Here is a 22,234-nt window from a genome sequence, read left to right as displayed (position 1 = left end):
CCTAATAATTAAGGCTAAACGTTCAGAATACGATTCCATATAAGGTTGTATTTCAGCACTTCGCGAATGGACAGCGACTCTTAAGTAGCACGTAAAACGCGTTCTCGCGCGTTCATGTTAAGTGCACTTTTGGGAAACGCTCGTGGAATTGCTGCGAGCGTTCGTAACCTTGCACGTAGAAAGCGCTCTTAAGAGCTAAGATACATCGTTATCGGGAAACCCGGCCCTGGTCTCTATATTTCCTTCCCAGCTGACACTAATATGCAAGTGCACAGCAAAAATCACAACTTGTGCTGCGAACGCAAGTTATTTAAGGTGTCTCAACTGTACACAGTCTACCCTACAGTGTGAATTCGTTACAAGGTTTCATTTAATTAAATTAATGTGCAGCAATTTGTACAAATAGAGTCTATAGGCTTACTATACTGTTGTAGCCATTAAATAATCTCATTTAGTATCATATTTGTTAAAATATTATAATGTTATTTTTTTCCATCTATGTTGAATATGAAAAGTGAACAGCACGAGTAAGATAGGATGCATTATATCGAGAGATGGATATGGAGTGGGTCAGACATGATTTTGACCACTTCATTAAGTTTTGTTTAGTAGAAAACCTTTCTTTAAAGTGAATTTCGTTTTCTATAAATTGTATCTTAATTTTAATAAATTTTTCATCAACCAATTGCTGGATTTAATAAGTAAGAGAAGCAAATATAACAGACACTAATCATGGAGGCGCCCGTGCGGTCACTTGCATTGCACGTCAGCTGGAGCGCATCTCATCCTCCTAACTTAACGAAACTCAGCGTATGCCTCACACAGACATGATAAATACATCAAATACACAAAGCTTGAAATGTCTTCAAACGAAATAATTCAAAACGAAAAGAAAAAGGCTACTCTCTGATTATGTCTTTATGTGCATTTCTCTCTAGGTGCGTTCACTACAAATATGGCGATCGTCAACTTCATCTTTGCAGTCGACACTGTCAGAAAACACTTGTTTATTGATAAAAATCAATGCACGCATCACCGGATTTACAAATACACATCTTGCTTGTTGCACGCACACATATTATGTCGAAAAAAACGAAATATTATGTTGAAATAACATTATTATTAATAATACATCTTTTAGAATATTTGATTAAATGCTGATTGTTGCGCTTGTTCAATTTAATAAAATTAAAACTTTAAATGTGATAATTAAAATAATTGAAAATTAAATATTTAGTGGCCAAGTTTTGCTAATTTATTATATAGGCTATTATATGCCTATTGCCTATATTAAGTAGGTCATATTAAGGCATATATTACGTTTTTTTAGCTGTTATGAGAAAAATCTAACGAAATCTAAAATCTAAATCTAAAAAAATTATTCTAACGCCAATTCAACATGCCAGAATAAAACCTGATTTTTGAACAATGCGTAACGCCACTCGGCCTGGTGTGCCAAAACACTACATTTTAAACTTCAATTTTTAATTCAAAACAATCTCAAAACGCGTTGTGACATTTTTTTAAAGCAGTAGCCTAGCCTATATACATTAAGGGCATTGAAACTAGGATCTTAACTAAAACGCGTTCCACGTAATCTCTCAAAAATTATGCCACACTACTCCATTTATTTATTTTTTAAGGACTGCTTTTGAAATCACTATAAATTACTATGCAATTGTATCGCTCACGAGAGCTCTTCATTTATCTAATTCCTCAATAGAATAGTAAAAATATTCAGCGTCATTGCTCCTAATATCGTCTCTATTTTTAACTTTTGATTCTATTTTTTCAGTTCTAAAATTGATTCTATCTTTGGTTCTATTCTGTTGTAGCCTAATAGGCCTATTTATATATATGAAAAATATGCCTATTAGGCTTAGGGTTTTATATTTAACCCACTTACATTTTAAAATACGGCAATTGCTGCTGTTTTGCACAATGTCCCTTTGCGCCACCTGGCGGTCATTTCGGGAACGACTTTGAAATGCGGCTTGTTTATTTTCGCCGCGGTGATTTCGCCGCGGCAGCTGGCGCGGCGGTAATAGGCATTCTGGTTGTCCACCATCTGTAGTATAACTTTATTGAGGCTCATGGTCAGCTCATTGACTGGGTCCACGCTTAAGGCGGGCATACACTGTGCGATGTCTGTGTGATTTCAGCAAGGTACCTACTCACACTGAACGAGTAGATCGCATGTGATGTTAAGCCAAAGCTCAGGATTTATGTGCTCACACTATACGGTCCGAACGTCGACTTCACTGCTCACACTATACGAGTGAAATATGCGCGAATCAGCGCGATAAACCCCCGTGCCGGGTGGTGCCTATAGATGATATCATGTATCCAGAGATATTGTCAAAACAAGCATCAGCTATCAATATCAAGATGATTTAGCATTTCCAATTTATGTATTAAATTATTATTAGTATTATTGTATTATTATTATTATTATTAGGGAAGGCCTAGGCTACTTTTATTATTAAATTGATAGGCTATTATAATTAATTTGCCACGCAATAATTTCATAGCGCATCACCGCAAAGCCAACGTGCTGTGAGGATAATAAAATATTACATAAAAGCTTATTCCTTGTAACGGTCACCAGCTGGAGTGCCCATGAGAGCCACCAGAGGGCACTCCACACCAGACTATTGTCACTCTCACAAACTACATTTCCCAGAACTCACTGCCCGGACTCATCATCATTGATTGCATTCACCTGTATCTCATTACCCTGTTAGTCTCAGCCTATTTATACCTTGTACACTTATTCATTCCCTTCGAAGTCTTGTTTTAGTGTCACACTGCAATTCCGAGCATTCTCCCTGGTTTCATGTCTCTTGGTTTTTTAATTTCTTGCCCTGTTCCCTGGATTACTCTTTTGCCTCTGACCCCTGCCTGTTTTGTTTGTCGGTTTGTTTGGTTGCTTGTTTGGACTGCCTTCCTGTGCTTGACCCTCTGTTTGTGTTTGATTTATGATTCTGGATTACGCCTTAAAATAAAGCTGCATTTGGATCTCACGTCCATGTCTTGGAGCAGTTTCGTGACACTCCTCCTCATTGAAAATTGTCTAAAACATTGTAGGTCGATTACAATTAATTATAGGCATATAATACATTATTACCAGTCTATAATATGTCCGAACACTGCAATAATTCATTAATGAAAATTAAAAACAGCTTTATTTCAAAAACATTGTTTAACAAATTAATAAAAGAGGCACGGTGTAGATAGCCTACATCGCAGGTGGCTTGGAAGACGTGGGTAATGGTTAATCCATTTTGCAACACGAACTGTAAGTAATCAACAGTAATTTGTAGCTAGTTTGAACTACAGAACAAAGTTTTTAAGTTAAGGTTTAACTTTTTTTTTGCCGATGAAATGGTTAAACTTCTGTTTTCGCGCAGGCGCAGTGAGGGAAAAAACACTGAGTTTAGGGCAATCGGTTCGTAGCTCTGCTTCAACTGTGCGATATAGTCACGAGGAACGACCAAAATTTCTAACATGCCAGAAATTCATCCGACTGCCTGTCAGGAGAGGTTAATCGCCTCTTGTTTCCCCCTGTACACTGCACGACAAACGACACACGACAAAGCTGAAAATCGGCCCGACCCGAAAAAGAGTCGCACGAGTCAGAATTCGGCTCAAAATCGGACGAAAATCGCACAGTGTATGCCTGCCTTTAGCCTATCTCTTTCAAGTGTTCCTCTGTCTTATCTACTCTAACTCTCTCACACAGGTCTACTTATATGCTAAACAGTTGTGATTACCAGGTGAAAGCAATGGGTACTACAGTAATTAGTATTAATTATGTTTGCTTTATCAAGAATAAAAATATATTGACCATGTCACATGTAAAAACTGTACCAAAGCAAATTAAACAATTTAACTAAAGTTAGCTGAATATTTTTAACTGTATGAGGCATTTTCTTTACATTGATATAATTGACTCTCATTGAGTGAGTCCAAAATGAATAAAACTAACCCCTTGTTTCAAGTTTAATTACACATGTTAAGCCCCTTTCACAAAGAGATTCCAGAAAATACACTAATAATTTGCCCCGGGATCATTTAATTTTGGTTCATTCAAAGTGCCAGTGATTTTCTGGAATCTGTGCTCGCCTTCACACACATCCCGTAAAGACATGTGACATCAGGATGTGCCGTGTAATGTCTCCGAGGCATCACTCTCCGGAAAACACACTTGAGCATTTTTTTTCTGATTCGATCATAAACTAATCCATTGCGTACCGTTCCACTAAACTATCTCAGCCTCAGTGTCATCACTACGACACACACCTTACGGCATTGATTACGGCTTTTGTTCACACAGGGTGCGTTCCGGGACTGATCCCAGCAATGCTACTAGGTTCCCATCTCGAGAACATGTTTGCGTTCACACTGAAGGCACTAGTAATTCTATGGCAATTTTAGGGGATTAACACTCTGTGTGAAAGGAGTATTAGATAATCCCCCCTTTTTTATGTTAAATTTCTCATATTTATGAATTTTGTTTATTAATTCTATATATATATATATATATTAGTGCTGGGCGGTATATCAGTTCATACCGAATACCGGTGTTTATTTTTGTTATGATATACATTTTTAATATACCGCAATACCGGTGTATGTCGCTTTAACAACGTTGGGAACGCGGCGCGGCGCGACACTGTTCGAGAGGGTCTGTTGCACTGGTGATACACAGCTGTGTGTGTTACTGTGACGGTGAAGATGGATAGGTTAAACTATAGTCTAATTGATAGCTATCAAATTATATTAGTGTTTCCCATACATTGGTTCACAATATCAACATAGCCTTTTGGAAAATCTATTAGTGGTTGGCATTGACATCGTTTAATAAATGAGCACTGCACTGCAAAGTCAAAACGCGGCGCGGCTGTTTTTATATGAATGTATCTTTAAAGGGAACTGACAGACTTTAGAAAAGTTTCGATGTTATTTCAATTGAATCTTTCTTTATCTCCTGCTGGACCTCTTTTGCTGAATTTACACTGCAGGTCTTGATGCCCAAATCCGATTTGCTGACTATATCCGATTTTTTTGACGACCCGCTTACATCATCTTTTAAAAGTGACCCGTATCCGATTTTTGCATTTACACTATACACTGCCGAAACTACCAAATGTAGACGTTCTGACCCAGAAAAGGAAGTAAAACAGCACGAAATGCAATGGATGCAGATTTAAATAAAATTATCCAGTGTTTTGCTTTCTACAATATTTTGAAAAGTCAGCAAAAAAGTCAGCAAAACATTGGTCTCGTACGGCGGAGAAAAAAGAGGAGAGCCCTTGTTGCAGCCTGGGTGAATTTTGCCTGCACTGTCTCTTCGCCCCAAAGACTCAAAAGAAATAACACCTCCGCATTACTCCACTGTGAGTAGCCTTCGTCCTCCATCGCGCATATAATAAGTCATGTGATCTCAGTTGGTGGTGTCCACCTGAGTTGACGTCACTTTTTTAATGACGTACGACTCGCATTTACTCGGGAATATCCGATTTGTCTGCTTACATGGCACACGCAAATAGCCTGGTAATACCAAACTCTGCTACTTCGCTTTGCTTCGTAGACAGAGTCTGGCATGGCATAATTGAAAAGCGTTTTCTCTCTCGCGGGGGGGCGCTTGTCTGAAGTTTAAAATCATTGGTTACCCGTAAGCCAATCACATAACGTTTGGTTATGGTGTGTGTTATGCGCATGCTCAGCCGCATCTAACTTCCACTGTAAACACATGTATGATGCGAAAACAAAACCATCGAGCGAAATACCGGAGTGAACATGGCTGTGATCGACTTTTGCAGATTATGTGAAGTAAATCTACGCATCCACGGTACAATCAGCGTCTACGTCACGGCTCTCAGCCCGCCCTCTGTTCGTTGATTGGCCGGCTGTTTTCAGGCCGGAGGAAAACGGAAAGCTATGACGCTGTCTCAGACTGAGTACAGAAGCGAAATGAAATTGAGCGGAAGTACGAAGTCTGACGTAGTCAGGCTAACACGCAAATGCACGTATCCGATTCATATCCGATTTATTACCACATATGAGTGAGGGCTGAATCCGATCTGAGAAAATCGGAATCCATGCGTTTTTTTCCTGCTTACACGTTCACCGGTCATATCCGATCTGTGCCACATGGGAGGAAAAAATCGGTCACTTGAACCATGCAGTGTAAATGGGGCCTTAGTAAACAGCCTTGCAAATCTGTATTAATGCTAGTGTGGATTTTTTTCCTACAATATTCACTCATGACAGTAAAATAGGGCATTCCAAGTCAATTTACTGCAGTATTTCCTCTCTCAATCAGTAGAAAATGTGGCTAACACCCAGTCATGCTTAAAAAAAACCCCACATACCATGAAACGGTATAATTTTGAAAAATACCACCCACCACTAATATATACATGTGTGTGTGTGTGTGTGTATATATATTAGTTCTGTGAGTTGGATAAGTCTCTTATACTATTTGAATGATATTTTGTATTACTGTAATATATTGTCATTTTGACCCGGAATTTTTATTTGAAATTTTTTTATTATTTGAAAGACCCCAGGACTTTTGTCACACCTGAACCACGAATACACACACAAAAAAAATGTATGGATTCGAGGAGTTTTGTGGTTGAAATTTAAAAAAAGTAACAAATCCTTCCATTGGGTGTCAATTTGACCCCCATAGAATGAATGGAATGCGAGGAATGCTTCAGTATAGGGCTGCATCTAACGATTATTTTTGTTGTCGATTAATCTAACGATTATTTTTCCGATTAATCTAATGCAGTGGTTCTCAACCTTTTTTTTCAGTGGGCCGCACTATGTCTAAGTTCAAGTTTCACGGGCCGCATATCATTTACATTTGGCGTCACCAATGCAAACTAACCAGATATTAAGGTATCTAAATGATTACAGTTAGATTTATTATTATTATTAGAGAGTATATTTCTACTTACCATTAATGGGACACCTGATGTTGTCGGGAGCAGACCAATTTGGTGAAATTTGGCTCAAAAGGAGTAACAGCACAATGAAGTTGCGACTGTAAGTTGCAGTCTGTAAGACGCGCACGGAAACGTGACTTGATGCGCATCATTGCAGAAATGTGCGTTCGCAAATGTGTGTCGACCCAAATATGGAAAGCACTTTTGAACTTAATAATCTGAGGTTTTGTCCAGAGATGTTTCGCCACATTTCTGTAACTGATGACTGTTGCGCGGTATGGCTGTGTCCTCTTGCCTGAACATCCATCAGTTCATCTTCGAGTGCGCGGCGGGACAAACCGAAAGTTGCAGCCAAGTCCTTGATTTTTTCCACAGGGAAAGTCAATGGCTCTCTGATGAAATGTCCTGCAGATTTTATTCTCTCAAAATCAGAAAAACGAGAGGTGAATTTTTCCTGCATTTGACTGAGAGTTTTAATGAATCGTTCTTTCTGTTGTATGTCCAGTACACCCTCACACACGTCATTCAGAAGTGGAAAGTGAGTTAAATCATCATCTTTGAGTTGTGCAGTGTACAGCCCTAGCTTCATTTTGAAACTCTCAACACAACCCAACAGGTCATCAACATGTTTTTCGTCACCTTGAAGCTGTAAGTTCAGCTTGTTTAGGTGAGCTGTGACGTCTGAAAGAAAAGCAACGTTTGTTTTCCACTCATTGTCTCTCAAGACTGGAAATCTTTCTCCCTCGCCGATGTCATTAAGAAAGTTTACTATCTCGGGGAGTACAGCCAGAAAGCGATGCAAGACTTTTCCCCGACTTAGCCATCTCACTTCACTGTGCAGAATGAGGTCTCCGTAAGCACTGTCCAGTTCGCCCAACAACGTAACAAAACGGCGGTGCATTAGAGGCCGCGCTCGAATGAAGTTGACCACCTTGACCACAGTGTTCATAACCTCCACGAAGTATCCATCAACTAACTTGCTGCATAGTGCTTGTTGATGCACAATACAGTGAAATGCCAACAAGTCAGGGGAGATTTTTCGCATTTCAGCTACGAGACCCTTGTGTTTTCCCGTCATTGAGGGCGCACCGTCAGTAGTGATGGAGACAACTGAGGATTCCGGTACGTTCATGTCTTTGCATGCTTCACTAAGTGCTCTATAAATGTCCTCGCCCCTTGTTCGTTCATGTAGCGATTTCAATGCCAATAAATCTTCTGTAACCTCAAATGTCTCTGAATTCACACATCTCACCCAAATGCAAAGCTGAGCAACATCTCCGATGTCTGTCGATTCATCCGCAGCCAAACTGAGTGCTGAAGCAGTGGCTAGCTTAGTTTTTAGTTGTTCTGTCAAATTCTCAGACATTTCAGAAATTCGACGAGTAACTGTGTCATTGCTGAGCTGTAAACTTTTTATCCTGCGAATTATCTCGCTCTTGTTGCTCAGATCATCAAACAGACATTGTGATTCCAGAAAACAGTTCTTAACTAGCTCTCCATCACTGAATGTTTTGCCGTGTTTGGCAAGGAGCCAGGACATTTTTAACGTTGCTAATGTCACGGCCTGAGACACTTTTAAGCTAGCTCGCATTGTATTCTGTTCAACAATGGCATTTTTTTCAAGACTAGTTATCTTGAAAGCTCTTTCCTGAGATCCAGGTGGATATTTCGTGTCAAAGGTTGCATGGGTGGTATCGAAATGCCTTTTGATATTGTAAGTTTTGCATACGCCCAGTATTTTATTACAGAGCAAGCAGAAAGGCTGTCCATCTCGCTCGTTGACAGCAAACTGATTCTTCCATTCTTCAAGCACTTTCCTACCTTCACTGCTGATGCTACGACTCTTCTTGTTTGCATGTGTTCCTTTATCAGTATTTTCCTCACATCTTTTTTCTCCTCTAATAACAAATTTGTCCATTTTGATCGTTAATTGATGAGTTTTAAATCTGCCAGAGCGCGCTTGTAATTGTGTGCGTTAACTGTGTAATTGTCAGTTCATAGTTGCGTCAGTACTGCGCAGTCTGCGCATATCTGAAACCAGTACATGATCACCAAAATTATTTTATGACCAAAAAAATCAATATTGTTCAAACTTTTATTGGTTTATTACATTTAAAAAAACAATAATGAAATAAGAATTGTAAAACTATAAGTTCTTAATAATAATTTTTTTTATATTTTTTTTCTTACGTGGCCAGCATCATGGGCCGCATCAGCATTTGTGACGGGCCGCAGGTTGAGAACCACTGATCTAATGGTTATTTTTGGGATTAGCTGATTTATCCATTGGCAAACTTTCCAATAAATAATAAGTACAACAATATATCAGCTGTATTTTGAAGAGGGTAGTGCATCTGTATATTATTTTAACATGAAATATATGAATGATGAAAAAAAAAAATATTTCAGAAAGGGTAATTGTCATTGTATTATGAAATATGCGAACAAGAAGCATTTTAAACTTTATTTTTAACTAATGGAACTATTTCATAAAATGTAAGATGTATACAGTCACAGGCCTATTTAGGAAATGTGTCTGTTATTAATTACCGTAGTGGGAGTATGATTTACTCAATTAACTTGTCCATTATCTTGTCCGATACTGCACTTGTGTTTATCTGCAAAAAGGTTCACATACACTAGATTGCAGCCTAGGCTACTGTTAATGTAAATATAGCGTTAGTCATTTGTTTTTAAAGTCTACATTAGAGACCTGCGCGGGACGGATTTCTTCCTTAATAATTCCTAAAAAGACATCTCAGTTCATCGTGATCTCACAAATCTCTGTTATTATAAATGAAACTGGCTGCACAATGAATCTGTCATAATATCTACACTTTGTTTGCTATAATCAGATGATTTGCCAGTATGCAGAATTCAGCACTGAACAAAAAGTCCATTTTGAGCGGTGAGGGGATTCTATCTTAAATGCATCTGATTGGCCATTGCGTTCAAGAAATCAACACATATGTCTGTGATTGGCTACATTGTTCAACGCTACAAACATGTTATAAATAGATAAGAGACTCTGGCTTGTAAATCGTTTCTATTTTGTTTTAGTTGTTCTTGTTGCTTTTGTGGAACTGATGAATGACAGTTTATTCGTTTTTAGATGTTCAATTTATAGATATTTCTATTTTGCGGGAGTCCCGCGAATCGTTTTATTCTCCCGCAACCAGCACACACACGAGTGCATTACCGCCCGCGCCCGCACTCGGCCATCAGATCTATGTTCCCGCGCCGCACTCTGTTGCGTTGGGTCCCGCGGGAGTGCAGGTCTCTAGTCTACATGTGCATACACAACTTTTAAAAACTGGCAAATGCACTGAAAGCTTCGTTGACAGATTTAAGTTGAAGTTATAAATTAAAGTCCATTTTATCGTCGCCGAATGGGGAATAGTTTGCATAGTGAACAAAGCACCTTTCTGTTCGGCCGTAGTTTAAAGTATTCCCATACTTTGGATGATCGTGGTCTGTCATTTTCACCATGAGCGGGAGCAGAAGCCGCCATTACTCGATATTTAAACGTAAATAATGAATGTGATGCGTCGACGCATTTCATGCGTGTCGACGTATTTTCATAGTCGACGTAATCGATGACGTCGACGCGTCGTTGCGGCCCTACTTCAGTACACATAAAAAAAAACTAAAAATGCTCAAAATTGTAACTAAAAATGCTAAAACTTTAGCAAAAAATTATTTTATAATGTCTATATGTGTATTTGAATGTAGAGGAACTGGCTTTAGGACCCAGAGGAACAGCTCATTTGCTCCATATAGAGCTATAAGGCCATCTAGTGGCAAGAGTCATGAAATATCATGTTATATTTTTTTTTTTCCACAAGAGGTCAGCAAAGACACCCAATGTAAGATATTTTGAGCTGAATTAAAAGGTTTATGCATGAAAGTGTGAGTTATTTTTGAATTTACAGTTTTTTTTTATTCGCTTTGGTACTATTTTCACAAGTTAGGTGTGCATTTTCAAAACTCTTAGTGCTAATATCACAACAGATGTTTTCAATTGTGTAACTACAATACTCATCACAAAGTATCCTTTTCACAACACAACATAAGTGTTTCATCTGCATAAATGTTTCATTCACAGTCACTGCCTTTCATAAAGCTCTTACTATCAAACTTTTGATTTGCATCTCTTCTTGTTCAGTTTAATACATTTGTCTATGATTTAATCCAACTGATCTTAATGGTTAATCCATGAATCATTTGGTACACCAATAGATTTCTATAGATATTGATTATACAGTTTCTATAGAACTTGCTTGCAATTTCTGATATGGATAACCAAATTATTTATTTTTACATAAGTGATTTATAGATAATAACCACCACTGTTCAAAGTGTGTGCACACGCAAGTGTGTGTGTGTGTGTGTGTGTGTGTGTGTGTGTGTGTGTGTGTGTGTGTGTGTGTGTGTGTGTCTGTGTGTGTGTGAGAGAGAGAAAGATACAGAGAAATTTGCCATTTGTGCAAAATACTGTAAAGCAGAATAGAGTATAAGGGAGAGGAAACAGTCAATGACTGTAAAACATCAGATTGATCAGAGATGCATCAGTAGAAGGGAGACAGATGGCATCAAATACAGCATTTTACATTACAGTATGTATGCCATGTGATACTGTAAACATGGTAGAGACATGGTAGTTACATTACTGTAACTCAACCTTCATCTGTAAAGGTCCACTACAGTATATTCAGTCAAATAGTCAAAATCATTTACTGTATTCATTGCCAGCAAACTCTGTTCTAGCACAGAAACTCATGGCTGTGCTTCATCACACCTTTTGATAAGACACTGGATAGATACTATTACAAACATTATGGATTCAATTACATAAGTTAGGTTATGCACATGTATTTTCTAATGTGGCATAGCCTGTATTACTGTAATTAATTCAGAAACCAGGGTGATTTGAAACATGTATCTTGCATTGTTTGCTATTAAATGAACTGATTGTTAAAAGTACTAAATTGAAAGATGATCATACTGTTGTGTTTCAGTGATTAAACCAAATGCTCTCATTACATATTACAATAATCTTGTGTTTGAAACGATGATTATGTGGACTGAAAAGTGTATAACTGTAATGAAAGCATGAGATCAGGTTTTGAAAGAATGACTAGCTGTGTTACAAGTGTGATCAGTTTGGATTTTTGTACTAAGACTTTTGAAAATGTACACCTTACTTGTGAAAATAGTACCAAAGCGAATAAAAAAAACTAAGTTGAAAGAATGTGTGGAATGTGCTTAAATTAGTAAATTACTATTTATTATTTATTGATCAAATCTAGTTATTTAAAGGTAAACAAAATAAAAAATAACAAAAATGCATTAATAAAATAAAATGAAATAAAATAAGCTCTCTGGACAAAAACAAATGAAATATAATTGTAGGGCTTCGGGTCATTTTGACCCGTGAGGGAAGGATGAGGTGCAACAGTAACTGCAGTAACACAGTTATGTGGTTATGTGCAATAGACACCGCTATAGATCTGTAATTATTTTACAGCCTTTTCTGTAAAACATCATCTGTGTGATTACTTTAATTTACAACAATATTATGGCTCCTTTAAGTTTTCACTCTTTATTGTACAAAGGCATAATTGATCATAAAATAACATTTAAATAAATAAAAATAAGTCTAAAAATCTGATTTAAAATAAATGTTTGATGTTTAGGAAATCTAAGTAATGAATCTTCAATCCTATTACCAGTAGAACAGTATTGTTCTGTGGACTACACACATCTGCTTGAAAATCTATAAAATAAGCAAACACTTTAGAAAGGATATAAATCAAAAATAAACTTTCATTTAAAAGAGCAGAGTCGAGCAATGATTGACTCAAGTAACAAGTCAGAGAAAATAAAAACTTAAACAGTAAAAATAAAAATGACAAGCAGTGCAAAAAATCTTACATTTCAGAGGCTAACACTTATAACCATGACAACAACTGATACCTAGTTAAAACACGTTAAACATTTTAACATTTGAGAACAATGTGCAGTACTCAGAGCATTTGCAACAAAAGTAACATTTTAGTGGGAGTTTTTGTTTTGTTTTTACTCTTTACAAAAAGTCCTGTGAAGAGGTATGTGTAGTACAGTACCTTTATTCAGTTTTTCTTTATTGATTATAAACAAATAAGAGTGTAAACAGTGGCAAAAAGTATAGATAAACACAGTGTTACGAACTGCTCGAGGACACGAAGGTAGAGGTTTCAAATGCAGTTTAATAAAAAGGGTTATCCAGAATCGTAATCAAACACTAGGGATGGCTGACGCGAAACAGTCGTTCCGAAGCTTTGCGAGATCCCGAAGCGCAGATGTTTCGAAACACTGATCCGAAGCGTGATTCGAAACACCCATGTCACGTGACTATGGCCAAACGAAGCCTCAAAGTGTTTCACTAAGTGTTTCATCAGGTGTGGTCCGCCGAATCAGCGTTTGATTGACACGGTCGGGAACAGACCACACAATCGCACATCTGTATAAAAGTGAAATCAACGCATACTGACCTCGTGGGTTTTTGTGAGAGGAGTTTGATTTTGAGATAGTGGACTTTTGGTGATATAGTGACATAGTGCGATTTGATTAGTTATAGGCTATTTAGGCTTACATTTAAATTTACACAACACATTGACTGATAGGCTAGAGACAGACAGAGTATACATATAGTGACAACTTAATAGATACATAGATATAATATATGCTAGATTAATAGATAGATACATATATAGATAGATTATATATAAATACATAGATAGATACATATATAGATACATAGATTATATATAGATACATATCTAGGTACATATACATATTTAGAGACATAGATAGATTATAGATACATATCTAGATACATAGATAGATTGATATATAGATACATAGATTTGGATAGATAGATAAAATGGAGGCTCCCCAGAAGAGATGCCGTACATCTGTGGTGTGGGAGCATTTCCGTTTAGAAACCCCAAATAAAGTGAGATGTGTGTATTGTGATCTGCAGCTGGCCTACTGCAACAACACATCATCCATGATGCGCCATTTGAGGAGAATTTGAAATGTGCGTATTTGCCCAGAACTCATGATCCCCTAACTTACTGGAAAGAGAGAGCAGTAATCTTTCCTCATTTGTATGTCCTTGCTAAAAATATATATTTGCACGTCAGCAACAAGTGTCCTTTGTGAGAGGATTTTTTCAAAGGCTGGAGAAATTATCTGTAAAAAAAGAAGTCCTTCCACAGCAGAGAAATTAATATTTTTAAATAACAATCTCTAAAAAAGTGAGACATTGTGGCTTGATTTCTTTTATTAATATTCATTTTGCAGGACCAAAATAACATTATGCACAGTGAGGAGCCAACAGGTTACAAGCTTCACATATTAGAAAAATACAATAATAAAAAAACAACAAATTTTTTTAATGGCTCGTCAAGGTTATTTCAGATCAACACCTGCAAGTGACCACTAGGTGTCACCGTTGAGACGGGTGCATTTGGTTCAACTGTTTCATTGCTTCACGAAGCCTCGATCTGCCCACCACTATCAAACACAAGCAGAGGGTCAAGCACAGGAAGGCAGTCCAAACAAACAAACAAAACAGGCAGGGGTCAGAGGCACAAGAGTAATCCAGGGGACAGGCAAGAAATCCCCCCAAAAAAAACAAGAGACAAGAAAACCAGGGAAAACGCTCGGAAATGCAGTGCAACAACATACAAAACTTCACAGTGAGTGATGGGGTGAACCAGGCTTATATGGGGTGAACTAAACAAGATAATGAGATACAGGTGAATGTGATAATGAGTGCTGATGAGTCCAGGCAGAGAATGATGGGAGATGTAGTCTGTGAGTGAACATGATAGTCTGGTGTGGAGTGCCCTCTGGTGGCTTTCAAGGGCACTCCAGCTGGTGACCGTTACACACAGTGTGTACAAAATCTTAAACTAACCACAGTCAGAATAAAAAAGTCAGTTGTTCAAGCTGTTTATAATTGCATCTTGTTTAAGACAAGGATGGTACTGAGGGGAAAATCTGAACAAAGCAGTGAGAGAATTTGGTTCAATTCTTTCCCCTACAATAAATGACAAAGTTTCACAAATATTGGTCCAATAATCCACATGCTGGAGAAACACTGTTATACATCTTTGCCAATCTAGCTTTTGTATAATAAACTCGGTGCACAACTTTGCACTGAATAAGTGAGTGTCTGGCACACAGTACAGTAGCTGTTAAAAGAGTCCTCTGAGGGAGTGGGTGCATGCCTTCAGAAATGTAACCAGGACTGTTTACACCAACCATCTTCTCATGTGTTGCAGATGAATATTACCTGGCTTCTTGATTCTCTATCCCAGACTGTAAAAACGCTGCAAACAAAGTATTTGATCAACTTAACACTAGAAGTGTCAATATTCTACAATGAACCAGATAGCAAGGTGATGTTGATACAGTGTTGACTAACAAAACTCTTCATTCATGTCTCAAATCAACTCATTCTTCCATAACATTAGCAAAGTTTATCACCCAACAAAGCACACATTAGTCACTGAAATCACTCTGAACAATTTGTCCCAGGAACCTGTTACTGTCTGCATTTCCACCGCAGTCTAAAGTACCGTGAAGATTAGGCAAATTAGTGCACCGCAACAGATATGCAGTCAACCAATCAAAATGTGGCATGAACTCAACAAATCTGCATGTTCAGTGCTCAAGTCCCACCCCCAAAAGTTCCTGATCTTTTTTTGTTATTTATTTGGGAAATATTTACCCAGAACTTCATTTAGACCCTGGTTCCTGTGGTGGAAACGTGGCTATTGTCACTCTCTAACTCTAACAGCATGTAGAATTACATAGTATTTTATTTCTATTGCATTAGAAATTGTACTTGGAGATTTGGTGATTTTGTTTGAAGGAGAAAATAATTCATGGCACTTGAAAGATGTAGTCATTGATAGTATTTTGAGACAAAGCAATGGTAAATGATGCACAGTTTAGCCACATAGACTGATGTTGTGATCACTGTGTGAAGAGTTTTGGCAAAATGGCAAACAGTCGAAATTCCCAGCAACCGCTTTAGTTCAAGAGGATACTGGTGGACTTGGACTGCGATCAGCATTTGATAAAGTGAAAAAATCAAAAAGATTTCAATTATTTATTTATTATCAAAGAGAGAAAAAACCATCCAACCTTTCAAAAATAGTTCCAGGAGTCATTATTACTAAAATGGACATATCTATCTATAAATGCATGTCATGTCCCTATTTATTTGACATTAACTTTTCAGTAGGCATAGAAAGGGTGGTGTATATTTATTTATTTTACGGTTTTTATGTGTTTTTTTGTTGTTTTTTTTAGTTTTGAGCAAAATGTTAAAAAGCTAGACATTGAAAATAAATAAAGGTCTTACACTAGTCCAGTTATCAGTGTGTGTGTGTGTGCGTGTGTGTGCGTGTGTGCGCGTGTGCGTGTGCGTGTGTGTGTGCGTGTGATATTTTGTACATCTCTTTTTTATATCTCTGCATTATATCTCTGCATTTAGTGTCTCTTTAGTTACTATTCACTGTAGTGATTAACAAATTAATTAAAGCTAGGGTAGGTAATCCTGTTCAGAAACACTTTTTTTTATACTGGGTGAAATGGTCCTTCCATCCTGAGAGTAGTCAATACATTATGTGTTCAGAAAAAGGAATGAAAACAATCAGACCTCTGTAGCAGCTGCAGGACAGTAAAAACTCTGACCAATCACTACCACTCGGTCCGAGTGTAAAGAACCAATCAGATGCCTTCATGTCTCGTGCTGTCACTCACTCTCGCAACCATGGCTACCACCCCTTTTGCTAGATCTGCCCATATGCGCGCGCACCCGTTTGATTTGAGGAGTGCAAGTAAAGAGATGCGCGGAACCTACGAAGAGTAAAATTATGGCAGAGAAAGAGCATTCAAAATTCAAAGCACCTGCATATGCAGTCAGCGAAGGCAAACAAGGCAAAAACTACTTCCTCGGACCCTGGTTGCCCGCACTCTTGAACGACCTCCTCTGCTTCGCCCTCGACCCCGGACCTGTCCTCGAACCGACGATGCGGTACTTGTCTCCGGACTGTAACGTTAGTCCTCATCAGAGTCAACAATGCTTTCATCATGGAAACTCTTACATGCAAAACACCGTATATGTTATGAATCTAACACGAAATTCACCTTCATCACAGTGTAACTGATGGTAATGGAAAAACGTGTATCAATGTGTGGCAGGTGGAATATATATGGCTGGGCTTAGACCCAGACAAATAGCAGACTACGCCACGATGGGACTTACACCCAAAGACTTAATGGTTTTTCGCTAACAAGGCACTCAGGTTCGTGAAGGGATCAGCCAGAGACAGTGGTCAAATACAAAAATATAATTTTATTATTATTAATTTCTCTTCTTTTACTTTTTATAAAAATGTACAACCAATGGAGCCATACACACCAGAGTCACTCCAAAAATTCAAGATTTCACAACAAACATATAGTACGAATTTCACAGCAAATAGAATGTAATTGACACCAAATCAAATAAACACACAATATACTCTAGTCACAATGTACACACACACACACACACACACACACACACGAAGTGAAGCTAGGGCTGAAACTTACCAGTGGGAGGCTAGTGGCCCGAGCAATGAACATCCATAACACAACACCCCACTCACACGTGATAGATTTCACACACGCACCACAAGGGAAATCACATTTGGTGAACGCACCGCCACTGCACACACCAAGGGACCCACCACCACAAGGGGCACTGCTCCCACTGGCGGCCTTCAGCACCTAGACAAAAGACAAACACGTGAAAATCAACCAAAACTACACACAACAATTGCAAAACACTGTTAATCCCAAGATGGTACTAGAGTTAAAGATATGGGTAGCAATTAAATCACAAATCGAAATACAAATTAAACAAACAAAATATCATAGCCCATCCAGCACAATGGGGCAAAAATGCCCTCTGGCTTAACGATCTTTGGTCGGGGTAGACAAAGCAAACAAATAAATAAATAAATAATCAACCCAAATAAATCAAAATAATGCTCTTGTATATCAGCAGCAGACAAAAGCCTCCATACAAGAGTTTAAATAAACAAACAAAACAACACTGAGCCTATAAAATATAGACCAAAATAATTACAGTTAGTGGTGTCAGTCCATCCAACACTCCACACTTAAACCATGAAACTGGCCATATGATGCTGAATGAAACCAATTCACGGTATAACAGGAGGAACAAAATCACCAGGAAGCTGCCGATTAACGTGAGAAAACCACGGTTCCACTTATTCTAGGTCCCGGGTGAAAAAGGCAGCCGCAGTTGTTGACATGAGCATATTATATCCGCAAACAAATCGTGACATTAAAAACGTAAGCAAAGCAGCAGGCGTTCGGCGCTGATGTCGCCCACTGGCCGCTACACCCCGGCTATAAAGCCTTCCCTGAAATACAAAAAATGTCTACTTATAAACGCATCTCACCGTAACATTTATCTATTAATTATCGTAGTCACATACCTTTGCTAAACAGCATCCAGTCACGGCCCCAGGCTCTGATCACCAATAACCGGGCACAACTTTAGCTGCTAACAGGGCTACTACAGCAACGGGGATTCTAAAATCAAAACATTCCCTATAAGCCCCAGTCATAAAGTTAAAAGAGTGGAAGCAAGGAACCAGAGCTTTTCCTACCTGTAACGCTAGGATAGAATAGATGACCAAGGCAGACCAAGACAGACATCAGACGGATAGGCCGGCAGGTGGACAGGACAACAGTCGCATGTCAATGACGTAGCTTGTCAAACGAAAGGTCCCGATTTATATAGGGACTCGACCATCGCGGTTGGCTCACTGTTCACTGCCCAGCACCACTCACAGCACTGCAAATGAATTGCCATTTGGCCAGACAGCTGTAGCCTGCTACAAATGCAAACTGTTTTTAGCTTTGCCTTATAAATATAGCTCGTTACCTATAAATAATAGCTCGTTACCGAATCAAACAAAGTAGCCTATATTTTAAACTTTACCAGTATCGATATGCTAGCTTGATAGTGAGTACTAAAATAAATCTTATTTGTTTATATTTATAGTGATAAAGTTAGGTATTTTATTACATGTGATTCTGACATGATGTCACTGCATGCACTGCGCTCCTTCCTCTCCACTCGTCTCAGGTAATAAATGCGTCTTGTTCCAGCTGATGGCGTCGCGCGTTCATGTGTTTTGGGGGCGTGGCTTTGGAAGGAGCTCAGAAGGGAGAGGGTGGGAGTGAATGGAAATAATGAGCTGTGTTTATTGCAGATTAAAAGGTCTACAGTCACTCGATTTTTATACTCTCTTTTTCAGAGCACTTACATTTTAATTATGTATTGGTATATAAAGACAGTTTAAACAAATTTGAAAATATAAAATTTTCTAAAAATCCTACCTACCCTAGCTTTAACTATTTTAGTTAATAAAATAAGTTTTAAGGGAATTAAACCATGATGACACATTTAGATAATCATTAGTCACACATTAACTGTTCCGCCCTTCGGTGTTTAGTTCGTTTCCTAGTCAGACCCGTTTTAGTAACGGACCTAGTGTTCGAGCCGAGCAACGGCGCTGAAATCACCCACGAGTCTGCGTCATTACAGAGTTTGGTCAAATCTTTAGGCTTGTTCGACTTCATGCAGCTCTGCGCAGACCGATCGGCGGCTGACTTAAAGCAGTGCATGCCGGTTAGAAATTTTGTCCGACTTGATACAGCGCCGACGCCACGTGACTGTGACATATGCCATCAAAGTACCGCGAGAGCATTTCGAGAGTAGCCGGAGGACTCAGCCAGCGCAGCTTCTCAAGAGCGGCTGCAGGAGGGCTGATGACGACACAGCTGTCCCACGATTGGCCGGATTCACCGCATGACAACGATCACGTGTGTTTCGTGTTTATTCGAACACCTTTAGTTACTCTAAAGCTCACAAATCAGTTTTTTATAACAGTAAACACTCTTTTCATGTCGTTGTCATGTTATATTGTGTCATGTTTATCAAATTGAAACTGCTTAAAAAACGTAGACTCCACTTCATTGATAGTAGCTTATGTTGAACTTTATTCTTGTTCAAACAGACGCTGTATGAAGCAGTACATAAATTATTTAATGAAAATGTCTCTGAAACATCTGTGCATTATTTGGCAAATATTGCATTTATTTCACTTCAGCTGTGGTAAAGAATGCAAACACCACGTGAGCGGTCACTACGGGAACCAGAAAGTGTCCGACTTCACGTCTCCGTTTGCAGCTCCTCCCCGCCTGCACGCGGCTACTCTCGCCGATCGGTTGCATCCAGCCGCAGCCGATGTCGAACACACCTAAAGTCTGTAAGTTAGGGCTGGGACAACGCGTCGAAGTCGTCGATGACGTCGACGCAAAACATACGTCGACGCAAAATATGTGCGTCGATTCGTCGACCTGTTTTCATTTCTCTAAAAAACGTGTGCAAATTACTTCACAGTGTGTACCTTATGTGCGCTGATACGCAATGGCCATCATTCTATCCAACTGTATATAACCAATCCAGGGGTTTTCCTGCATTGCATTTTTTTTGGCGGCCGCCAAAGTCTTATTTGATCAGTGAGTGATGTAGAATAGAATGACTGACTGCGCTTGACAGGGCGCATATAAGTACGAGAGAGAGCCGTGGCCGCGCGTGCGCGCACTCACCGGCTTCAAACAACACGAGCGCTGTCTTGCTCTCTCTCTCTCTCCCTCGTGCATATTAATCAAAATCATTAGACACGATAGAAAAAGGGCGGAAGACCAAAGTTTCACGTGGAGCATTCGGAGATTTTTTTCTCCTGAATTACCGCGGAGTGTGAATTGTGGTAAAAAATAAACTGCCGGGATAATCACACAACGCTTGCCGTAGGCTACACACGTCCACTAATGACACGTCCGATTCGCGAACTAATGACTCATTTGAACCGATTCACTTTAATGAATGGTTAAAACAACTGATCTGTCCAACACTGAACTCACGAGACGTCTGAATCGGTGTATAAAAAATCGGTAACACTTTACAATAATGTTCCATTTATTAAATTCTAGTTAAGTAGTTTTTTTTATTAGTATTTTATTTATTTTTTTTTAAGAAAAAGGTGAGTGGCAGAGTGTATTACTATACGTTGTTGTTATTTTTATGTGAATGAAGAATTAAAATATGCACTTTTTTCAGTAAGCTAGGACTATGTGTTTTCAACATAAATGTTCAATTCTGTTGGTTCAGGAAGGACGCCATGAGAGGCTGCTGGCTCCCACTGTTAATTTTTATTTATTTTTTGTTGGAAAAGCACTCTCTGTATTAGCTTAAAGCCCTCAAGTTTACATTGGTTACTGTATTCTTTCAATTGCTCTAAACAAGTATTTTGGGTGACCTTTTTATTTTTTTTATTGAATGCTAGACATCAAGTTGTTGTTATTTTCATCTGAAAGAAGAACTTTTTTTTCAGTAAGCTAGGCCCTATGTGTTCAGTAAGCTTGTTTCAGTAAGCTAGGCCCTATGTGTTCAGTAAGCTTGTTTCAGTAAGCTATGTGTTTTCAAGGCTTTAAGGTTTTATTGAATGCTACCTCTGACTAAGAATGCATTACTATGCACTTGTATAGTCTTTTATTTTGGAATTTTAAGAGCAATAAACATATATTGCAATGTTAAGGAATTCATGTTTTTTTTCATTCAGATATGTAAATTAATATGTATAAATTGCTATTAGTCAATTAATGGGGATTGGGGAGATAATCGATAATCGAATCGAAATCGAATCGGACTGGAAAAATGAATCGTTAGATTAATCGATGCATCGAAAAAATAATCGCTAGATTAATCGTTTAAAAAATAATCGTTTATCCCAGCCCTACTGTAAGTAATTTTTCGTCAGAATTGTGGTTTCTGTATGATGTATATGTTTACATTAAAGGGTTAGTTCACCCAAAAATGAAAATTCTGTCAGTAATTACTCACCCTCATGTTGTTCCAACCGCGTAAGACCTTCGTTCATCTTCGGAACACAAATTAAAGGGATAGTTCACTTTGAAATTAATTTTTGGTATGTTTTAGCTTACCTCAAGGGCATCCAAGATGTAGGTGTCTTTGTTTCCGCAGTAGTTTCAATTTTGATATTTTTAGGTCAAACCGTTCTTGTCTGTCAGTCATATAATGCAGGTTGATGGTCACTGTCTCAAAACAC

At 38.4% G+C, this 22,234-nt stretch overlaps 1 protein-coding gene across 1 annotated transcript in view; it reads right to left on the bottom strand.

The window, feature by feature from the left end:
* LOC309496412 (uncharacterized protein) overlaps nucleotides 1-21,521 on the bottom strand; it is a gene marked incomplete at its 3' end in the record, with an annotated part of 153,978 nt that extends 132,457 nt beyond the window's left edge. The window contains exon 1 of the mRNA XM_082166405.1: nucleotides 20,976-21,521. The remainder of the gene's footprint in view (nucleotides 1-20,975) is intronic.
* Nucleotides 21,522-22,234: the final 713 nt, after the last annotated feature.

The sequence above is a fragment of the Leuciscus leuciscus genome (genome assembly GCF_965113295.1).
Source record: "Leuciscus leuciscus genome assembly, chromosome: 4".
Taxonomy (NCBI): Eukaryota; Metazoa; Chordata; class Actinopteri; order Cypriniformes; family Leuciscidae; genus Leuciscus; species Leuciscus leuciscus.
This window is presented reverse-complemented; position numbering and strand designations above follow the sequence as displayed.